The following is a 10,840-nucleotide window of genomic DNA, read 5'->3' on the forward strand; positions in this document are numbered from 1 at the left end:
GTTCCCTCCTAAACCATTCACATGGAACTGGTTAGGAAGACATTCCTTCCATGGAGGGAATGTCTGGCACCAAGCGCCTGTAACACAGAAATCATAAACGGGAGGTCCAGCCTAATCACATCCCGTGGCACTCTCACCCTCTCTGAGCTCCCTCTTCCTCCTTCCTCTTCCTCCCGTCCTCTCTGAGGAGCTATTAAGGGGATGGGGAGACCTCAAAGCATTAGCTGATCCTATCTTTTCCTTTCCTGTGTAATATAAGGGTGTAAATCACTTGTGGAAATCGAGCGGCTCAGATTTTGGTGGTTGGCAAATATTCTTGCTTATCTGATCCTCTGAATCCAGTGTTTTATTTCCATAAATAAATAAAGACATAAAATGTTATGGATTGGGTGCATTAGGAAGGCTGCTGTGTTGTTTTGTTTTGCAGTTGCTATAACACACGTCCAGAATCTCTCTCAACAACAGGGTTGTAAAGCCGGTGTTCAACAGGCTATGGTTAAAGTTTGATTAATCAAAGTTGGCCGACGGTCTGCAACGCATTACGTATGGGAGAGAAATCTGTTTCTGAGCTGTAAACGCACTGAACAGAAAAATCCACAAGTACTACATAAAATGAAAACATACCATCCCCTAAAACAAGTGCATATGTGATGCCATGGTGACGGCGGCACATGTATGCAGCGGCCGGTAGCTCCCATGAACTCTTTTAGTCTTCATTACTGGAGCCCGATGGGATATAACAAAGCTAACCCAACTAGGAGCTAAGACTATACTACCCAGCATGCTCCTGGCTGACGTCTGGTCGCAGGACAATAAGATGGATGAAATAAGACTTAAGGCTAACCCTGCAACGGGAGATCAGAGACGGTTGTGCCCACATCTTTACAGAGACCTGGCGTCATCGTGGCATCCCGGATCAAGCTCACTTGACGGGCGGACCACAGGACAGAGTGCAGGACTCCGGTGGGACAACGAGGAGGCGGACTCTGTGTTTACTCTGTGTTGTTTTTGTTGCAGCTGTTAACATTCCTCCTGATGCAAATTAAAATAAAATGCACTACAGGAATGCGCTACTGTTTTTGTTTTGACGTGTTTTTCTTGTGGGCTACTACTGCATTTCGTTGCGCAACCCTGTGTTGCATGATGACAATGATCCTTGAATCCTTGATATTTCTAACACGAGTCAGGTGTTGGAAATATCAGGCAAAAATATATAAATATATAGTGAATTCCTTCAAGAGACCAAAACAGAGCTAAAACAATAGTGAATATTGGAGGTACATGTGTTGGGTGGCCAGAAACATGGCTTCATTTGAATGGGAATGTTGCTGGATGCGCAATTGTTAGCAACACGTTTGCCATAACAACAGTGACGACATGTCAGTGTTGTGTTTATAGCTTGTTTCATTGCCCCCAAGTGGCCAAAAATCAAATTAATACTACTTTATGGGGAAGATTTTTAGCTGGAAGTCAAGATTGGAGGTTCTTTATAGATTGCTTTGACATTCAAAACTTGGGTGAAGTCACTGATGTATGTAGCTGAACAAGAGCTAGGGCTAACAAGTTACAATCTATGGCTTCCACTCTTAATTATTTTATTTATGTTATAAAGTTGGTTGTCTTTTCATCAAATCAGCAAAACGGTTGGGCTATGTCCTCTACATTATTACATACTTCTCCTGCAAAGCCGACTACTATGGTGTAAACACAAGTTATCAGGTTAAAGTATGGCTATAGTGTTAAACCATTGTCAAATTCACAATAGCATCTTTTAAACAAATAGACTGTATATAAGAAGTGGACGTAGTCACCGCGACGTCACCCATTGGTTTGTGGACTGCCATTCTGAAGCCTCGAGCTCGGCATTTTGGCTAAATGTCTTTCCCCAGCAAAAATATGTGCAGTCTATGTGATGAAGGGAGTTTCATTAGCGTTGTGCAAGGCTGTCTGCCACGGTGTCTTTCTGTATACTACCACTGGGAGTCGCCAAAGTCAGACATTTTCTGATTCTACACACAATAGCAATAAAGAAAAACTAGGGGACAATTATGTAAGAATTTGTCTTGCGATGGGTTGCATTAACAAGGAGACATACAGGCACATATGCAGAGGTAACAGCTGCAGCTTTAGATACTGAATTTTGCAGCTATATTACAAATGAACCACCTCCAATTACAAAAAAAAATATTTTCCCCATTTTGTATAGTAAATCTTTCAATATTTCTTTCCAAAAGGGTAAATGGGCGGTTGGTCGTTGCCATTCTTTCCTCTACACGCTTTTCCTTTGTCTCCATCAGTCTTTCTGGCTCACTTTAGAGAACCTACTATACAGATGTCCCTGCCTCTGTTTCCTCCTCCTGTTTCTCCACCGCTACACTTGGCCCCTGATTCGTCCTCTTGGATGGAGGCGATGAGAAAACGGGGCGGCAGAGGATTGCCTCTGTCCCAGTGCCTCTTCCATGAGGACAAACCAGCGCCAAGTGGAAGCAGTGGGTTTTCCACTTCACGTTCCCTCTCCTGACCTTTGGTAGCTGAAATGCTAAAATAGAGAAAAATCTGGCCCAAGCTCATTTTGAGCTGACAGCTTTTGAATTTTTCTGGCTGACATGACAACTCACTGGTCACTTGAGGAGTTTATCAGCTGTAGGTAATTAACATTAATTACATGAGAGTTTTTTGGAGGTAGCTTACTGCAAATGCATTTGAGATTCCATTATTCTCCATTGAATAATTAGCCCATTGACCTTCCCATGTAATTCCCAGCAAGCAAGTGGATTTCCCCAAATGCTGGAGTATTCCCTTTTAAGCCAGGCTGTAATTTAGGCTCAGAGTGTTTCTAACATTGGTTTAAATAGCAATGATGCACTGTTAACTTTCACTAACAGACTACGTAAATCCACAGCTATCAACGCTTGTGTTAAAGAGCTATGTCGAAGGCAATTGATAATTGTTTTAATTTCAAAGTGTTTAAACTTTCCTGCCGCACCCTCTCCCTCCTGTCTTTCTGATTCTCTTCATTTTGCTGAAACACTATAAGTGGCACGTCCACATCTCTCCTGGTTTGGGTTTCTAAAGGAAACACTCCATCACTGGACCCCTGAAAAACTGGCCGAGGGAAACAATGGTGCCCTTGAATTTCTCCTGCTCATTTTGCATGTAACGATATCTAGATTAAACACAATATTATTGTTGGCCCATGCAAGCCAATCATGATTTTCTCTCACCCATGCATCAGAGTATGGTGCATGTGGAAAGAGTCCTTATTTCAAAACACTGATGGTAGTTTTTGGGGAGAGGGGTGAGGAGGAGGGAGGAGGTAACCACAGTGTAGGGAGGAAAGGAATAAAGCAGCAAGGAAACAAAAAAAAGGCATTTCCAAAATCAACTGTTGCACAGCAGAAAGAAATAAAAACACAAGAGTTTATGTTGTTTCATTGGTGTCAGGGGCACAGTTTGTGGTTAAAGGAATAGTTCTGCTTTTTAGGAAATAACAGTTATTTGCTTTCTTGCCAAGAGTTAAATGAGAAGATCGATATCAATCTCATGTTTACTGTGGAGCCAAGCATGTCTGCTACAAAAGTATGTTCCCATTCAACTTAATGAAGACAAAATACATTCCCCTCAAAAACCATGGTGACCCATCCACCACCCCTCCCGCCCGCCCCTGGTGGCCCCTTGTTATACTCGTTATTATACCACGTAACTTTCAATAACATTATTCCACGTAACTTTCATTAACGGTCGCTTGATAAACCACATCGCTCGTTGTACCACCTCACTTGTAGCGGCCATCTGTGGACTTACAGAAAATATTTGTGATACGTAAAAGACAAACGTAATCCGTAACAAAATATGTTTCTGTCCAAACATAATTGAGAATGCAGTTTAGATGCATTCAAATGTAATTTTCAGGAGACAGGGCTAGTAGCCAGGAGGTGATTAGCTTAGCTTAGCATAAAGACAGGAAGCAAGGGGAAACGGCTAGCCTGACGGTTATACAGGGAGTTACATGAAGTTTGAAGAGAGACAATCTGTATGCTAAGCTAAGCTAATAACTTCCCGACTCCAGCTCTCGCATACAAGCACATTTCTCAAAATGTCGAACTATTCCTTTAAGTTTGTTTGATTTCAGCCAGACATTGGATGACCAGCTGAGAGGTGTTCAGTATGTGAACAAACTAATAAGCTGAAATAGGTTTTTGTGCCAAATCAGTAGCATTTGAGTGCCCATCACTGGTCACCATTTCCAGCTTAGTGGTGATATACAGTATGTTACTATCTATTTAAAACTTAATGATAAACATAATGATGCAATAACTGTAAATGTTGCAGATAGGTGCATGGTTGGGTTTTAATCTTCTAAACTGTGCTTATATCGGCTTACTTCTGTACTGAACTGAAGTGAAACAATTTCCACCTCTATCTTAGTTGAGACATGGTCAGACCAGGAATCAGTTCTAGTACGACCTAGACAGCAATTTGCAGTTCTGAAAAGTGAAGCCAATGCGAAAGTGCCTTAAACTTGCATTCTTTCAAACAGCCAGCAGGGGGCGACTCCTCTGGTTGCAAAAAGAAGTCTGATTGTATAGAAGTCTATGAGAAAATGACCCTACTTCTCACTTGATTTATTACCTCAGTAAACATTGTAAACATGAGTTTATGGTCTCAATCGCTAGTTTCATGTCTTCTTCAATACAGCATGATGTTCATTTAGTAAATTATGGTCGCATTTAGAGTCAAATAGACCATAAAGCAGGGTATGCTTTAGGGCGTGGCTACCTTGTGATTGACAGGTTGCTACCACTGCGTTGTCCGATCTGTTGTCCGTGTTTTCGTTTTACAACTTTAACCCTTCCACAGTGTGTTTTCAGTTCATGAAAATTAATTGTACCGTTTTGATCACCTGAAAATGACTTATTGAGCGTTCGGTTGTACTTTGCTCCACCCTTTTATGTCAACTCTGGTTGTAAAAAAACAAGATGGCGACGGCCAAAATGCCGAACTAGATGCGTCAAAACCATAGTCCACAAACCAATGAGTGACGTCACGGTGACTACGTCCAAAGAGAAGAGCAATGAAGCACAACAGCATCATCTCCAGACAAACCATTTTAACACTAAAAGCATCTGAACTTTCCCTCTCTACCAACACCCAGCTACCAACATTCTTGCCCTTAATTTCTCCCCTCTCATCTATCTCTTCACCTCGGTCCCCTCAATAACAGGAGCACACACAGGAACGTGGGGTAATCTGTCTGGGCCAGTGTGCTGGGCTATGCGTGGGCTCATGTTGAGGCCAGCCTAATCACCTTTCGGATCAGCGTGGAGAACAGAGGAGGCTGTACCTTTTATCCCAAATCAAAGTCAACAAGGCAGGATTCCTGGGAAGCATTGCAGACATTCTTGAAAGCAGAAAAGAGGGGTAAAAAAACAGCCAGTGACCCCTCTCTACCAAAATTTAAGAGGAGGAGAAAGTGAAGGAGAGAGTGAAAAAGCTTGCTAGGGCGTGTGTTGTTGTGGAATAAGGCAAGGTGCTCCAAATAGTTTACAACGTAATTTCTTATATGACTAAAATAACTCAATAAGGTCTAAGAATTCCACTGCATCATAAAAAGTCAACTTTTTGCAGCTGCTATTTCTCTACCTCACTGCCCTCACCCCTGCTTCTTTCTTCTTTCGCTTTGTTATTTAACGTCACCTTTCCCCCTTTCTGCGCTCCTGTGACGGCCCAAAAGTTTGGCCGGTGACCCGGGGTAATTAATAACTCCCTAAACTAGGTGCTGTTTGCACAGATGGACCTCCTCCTTCAGAACTGGCTACCCTTTTTGTCGATGCTATTTCCTCCCTCCCGTCAGCCCAAGCTATCACATGCTGTGTAAACACTGACGCTCGCCGAACATGCCAAGCACAGCAGCGCTCCTGTACGAGCTTAGACGTGTGAGTCAGTGTTGCCTATGTCGGATTTTTGTGCCCTTACATTCTCCCTTTGTCTGTCTTGTAGACAGAAGAGTGCGTGTTCTCTGAGTCACAACAACAACTTTCACCACATTTAAGAAGAGAAAATAAGAGAAATTTAGAGAAAAATAACTCAGAAATATGAGGGTAAGTGGTGAAGAGAAAGTCAAGAGCGGTGGCAGTAGGAGGATGGGATTGGAGACATTTTGGCCAGAGATGTCAGAGAGGAATCAGTGAATAACTTGGCTTGTTTCTTTGTGGTGAGAACAGCATGGGCTGGAGGCTTGAGCCAGAGCCCACAATGTCTAGCCTGGAAGGTTCTCTCATTAGAGAGATTGGAGCACGCAACCTCCTGGGAACCGCAGCGCCAGAGTGCAGCGCTCATCAGAGCCCTGGGAACGCTCACTCTCAAGGCCATCTCAGGTATAACGTTATGGAGATTTCAGTGTTTTACTTTCCCCTGTAATGGCTTGTCACTCTTGTCTTTTTGTCTCCGTGCTCCATGTGTCTTAAGTTTGTGGTGATGCTTGGAATTACCATGCGAATATCCCACCGCTCTGTGTTTGTCAACGGAGAATGCGTCTGAGAATATCCAACAAGACATAAGTGCAGTCTCTGTGCTGTCTCCAGCGCCAGAAACATCCCCTTTGAAGGAGCGCAAAGGCATGCCAGTGTTTTCTGTTAAAACACTCGTTTTATGGCTTTCAGCGAGCGAAGCTTTGCTGGCTGGCAGCAGAAATGACAAAATACAGAGAGGGAGCAAGAGAGGGAAGAGGGAGAAAAAAGGCAAAGGGTAGAAATATTCCAGTGTGGGGTCCTCGGCGTACCGTTCATCGGACCATCTGCGGCGAGGCCTCAGATGTTCCCCCTTAAATGAGGAGAAAAAATATTTGAACCCGTGTACTCAGCCGGAAACCATAAACGGTCAGGAGCCTTAACAAGAGCCATGCACATGTAATTATAACAATCAAAAAGTCACAGGGGTACACATGTAGAAGTGTGCTCTCTTCTAAATTACCCCTGGCATGTGGATCCAATAGCAGACCGTAAAATACATGTATGTTTGACTTTACAGAATCTCATTTAGCCTTTTTTTTTAGCCGGGATGCCCGTTTGCTTTAGGGATAATGAGAATACTTGTTAAAGGTCATTATTGAGGTAGCTTGTGAGTTTAACTTGTGGAAAGCTGTGTGTGTATGTATGTGGGTGTTTGCCTGAATGACTGACTGCCTGACAGCAGCTTTCTGTGAGACCCTCTGTCTGGGGTTGGTCCTTTGCTTATTGTAAGTGTGTGATTTGTCTGAGTGTATGACCTCAACTAAAGAGCTGGTTCACTGCACATGTGTCTAATAAAAAAATGGAACTGACAAAAATCTGGCAAAATGTCAAGGAAAACATTTCCAACTGATGAAGACATGTGCAGAAGTCAGACAACTCTATTGTCCATAATCTACATGTTACTGCGACTTCAGTGTGGTGCTTTCAGGAGTATCAATCACATAGGTTTGTTAAATGCATCGTAATTATTATTAATCACTTTAGGTGTGAATCTAAAAGATGGCCGGTGTCTATCTTTGTATTCATTATGTCTGTTTCCCAACTCCATACTGCTCTTAAAGGTGCTAAATGCGAGATTGTGAGCATTTCTATTGCCTCCGCATGGCTCTCAACATGGCGAGGGCTGAGCCGGTAGCTTGTAGCTAACAGTGCTACCAGTAAAAACAATTGAAAACACTGCTGACAGAACTAACAGTGTTAACCTCGTAGAACCGGAGGATGGGAACTACGCTTCCGTAACGGTGTCGTCGGTCAAGACGGCGTTATCGGCTGTCACCGCCGTATGAGAGCAGTGCAGAGCGGTTGCCGTGAGCTAGCCAGTGGCGCATGCTCACATGCATGAACATGCACTAAAGGCATGAGTGGCCGGCCCGGCTATGTCAACAAAGCATGGAGAAGCTCGGATTACAACACACACAGAGGGAGAGCGTTGATTTATTTGTTACGTAACTGACGTACTTAAGTTACGCCACATCTGTAGTTATTTTAACCCAAACTGTGATCTTCTCCTAAACCCAACTATGTAGTTTTGTTGCCTAACCCTAACCAAGTAGTTTCCTGTGAATACGGAAGTTTATTTTGAAAAAACTGTTCACATGTAACAAGCGTGAATTGACGAAATTCGTCACGTGTTGCTGGACATTCGTAGGAAAACGCACGAAAATGAGGAATAAGTTATATCATATATACTGTATATATCATATAAACCATTGTATGAAGATACGTTGCAAAATACGTTACTGTTCTTCCCAGCGTCAACACACATCAATGCTTCCTACTGCCAGCTCAATCCTGAAATAGGATTAGCCGGTGTACTGTAGATATATGTATACTATACTGTCTTGCAGTATTTAAAGAATTTACACAACTGGTTTGACATCTCTGTTTGTGCATCCAGGTAAGACATAAATTCATGTTCCTGTTGGTGCTTTGAAGAGAGAAGTTAGAGAAAATGTATGCTGTATGCAATATAATGCAGTGTTCTCAACCTCGCCAATTTAAACTGCATGAATAAAAAGAGTCAAGAATTTGTAGATTGATACAACTCGACATTTCAACACAAGACCTTATTGTTTTTACATGTGTTTTTATGCATTTAACACATAAATAATACGATTAGAAGCAATACTAGAAGAAGTACTTTTTTTTTTACAGCCACTAAAATGTGCAAAAAGCACCATCCAAGTGTGGCGCCCTACAAGGCCTCAGTGGAGCACTCTCTCCTGAAAGCCACAGGTGTTTCAGGACTGGCTCCGGTCCTTAGCAAAAACAGCACGCAGCTATACATCTGGGGCTTTTAAAGAAAGTTCACTCTTTATTTCAACAAACTTTTGTGGCTTAGTGTGTGCTTTCAGACATTGTGGACAGCTGGTTGTGATTGAGTAAAAGTGCTGGGTTTGGGACCTGGGTACCACAGGTGAAAGAGTGATTTTTACAGCTTCAGCCACCTCAAAGTCATGACTCAGCACTCTTACTCCTGCATGGCTTTCACTCTGGAGGCAGAAAAACAACACGAACCATGATGAAACTGTTGGATAGGGTTCAACAGTCAAAACTGTCATTGACATTACGAGCAAACACAAGCAAATTCTGCAGTTGCAGTGTGACTCTCTGCTCCAGCCACTTCTCCCTAATGTTACTGTTTTTCAAAATAACAGCTCGGCAAAGCGCACAGTTGCTACCCTCATCATTTTCTTCTACGTCAGTCCTCAAAGGTTAAGCGCTTGCTCTTTCCCAAAATACCCAGCCAGAACCTTTTCGACATTTACCTCATGACTTGTATGAATGAAATGGCTTCCTGTGTGGAAAACTCGGTGATTAATTTTGCCCCCAGCATCATAACTGTGTTGATTGTATTCACCCTGCAGGGACACATATCCAAGTCGGTCCAGGTCTAAATGAATGGTTTTGACATTCCCACTGCAAAGAGAGCTTTCTGAAAACTGACATGCCCTCCTCAACAAATTGCTAAGACAATACTGAAAGCATTTCTCTTCAATTAAATGGTTTTGAAGCAGGAGAGGCCTGGTGCTGTACTCGGGCCATGTGCTAAACTGGGGTCACTGTATCCTTTGGTTGCAATGTTTTCTAAAGATACATACTCTGATATAAAACAGTGTAACAGTTGTGATAGTGTCTACGTGGTCCCTCGATTCATTTGAAACTACTCTGTGAAAAACATCATTAGTTGGGCGACCTTGGCTTAAAATATGACACTATTATCTAATTCCGGATCGAGCCTTTTAAACATACATCTCAAAGCGAGCAGCTTCTGGAAGCACTTAACTCAAATTAACTGCATCTGGCAGAACTAATCTAAAGAAATAATCAGCTAAAATCACATGTCATTACCCTGCATAATACAGTATGCTTATGAATCGATCTACAGTGTAGTAGAGAGTAATATGACCAGTCAAAGGCTTTAAGTCATGATTATTTTTATCAGTATTTTGTAACATATTCGCCCTCACACAGAATATGTTTGCTAACCACACTGATTGGCTCATGTACTGTATTTTTGGGTGGGCCATAATTAGGCCTGAACAAAATCCTACTGTAAATCCACAAAGTGTTACATGAGGAAAAACACTGCAGTGTCGTCAGGGAACAAGGCAGGAAAACTTCATATAGCTTCATTGCAGGGCTGGAGTGATACATTAAACCATGAACTAATGTGTTGTGCAGTAGGAGACTGAGGCCCCTTTTTGTAATTGTTTTCAATGAGATTGAGGCATTTTGTGCGCTGCTTTTGGATTGCTGAGTGCTTTGCATTTTTCCGTTCTATGCGCCTCACATTGAAAAAACTCAGAGAAAACTACAAGCGTCATTAGCATTGTTTCTCACAATAGTTACTTTTGCTAAACGCCAGGAGCTATATGACTTTACCAGCTGTAGTTACCATGATCCGAACAGAAAACTGCAGAACTGGAGGCAAATTAGTGCGGTACTAGAGATTTTGGTTCAGTTGTTTTCAATAACTTAAACTGTACTATTAACTATTAGGTAGCGTACAGTTCATGGTTTGTGTTAAGCTAACGTTAGCAACAATTTTAAAAAAAGACGCAGGAAAAAAAAAGCTCCGCCTGATCAAGGCGTCTTCAACAAAAAAAGATGCAGTGCGGTGCTCCTCATGTTTTCAACCTGCAAAGCACGCTCCGTCCACATGCCGCGTTTTTTACGCCCTCAAATCAATTGTCATCAACATAGACGCGCAGAGGGCAAGCTCAAAAGCGACAGTGTCGCAACGGCCGCCGCGTCACACAAGTACGGTAACGGGAACGGCATGTCATGTGACGAGAAACAGCCAACCACAGCCGGCAGATATCTTT

This window comes from Sebastes fasciatus, chromosome 17 (genome assembly GCF_043250625.1).
Source record: "Sebastes fasciatus isolate fSebFas1 chromosome 17, fSebFas1.pri, whole genome shotgun sequence".
NCBI classification, from domain to species: Eukaryota; Metazoa; Chordata; class Actinopteri; order Perciformes; family Sebastidae; genus Sebastes; species Sebastes fasciatus.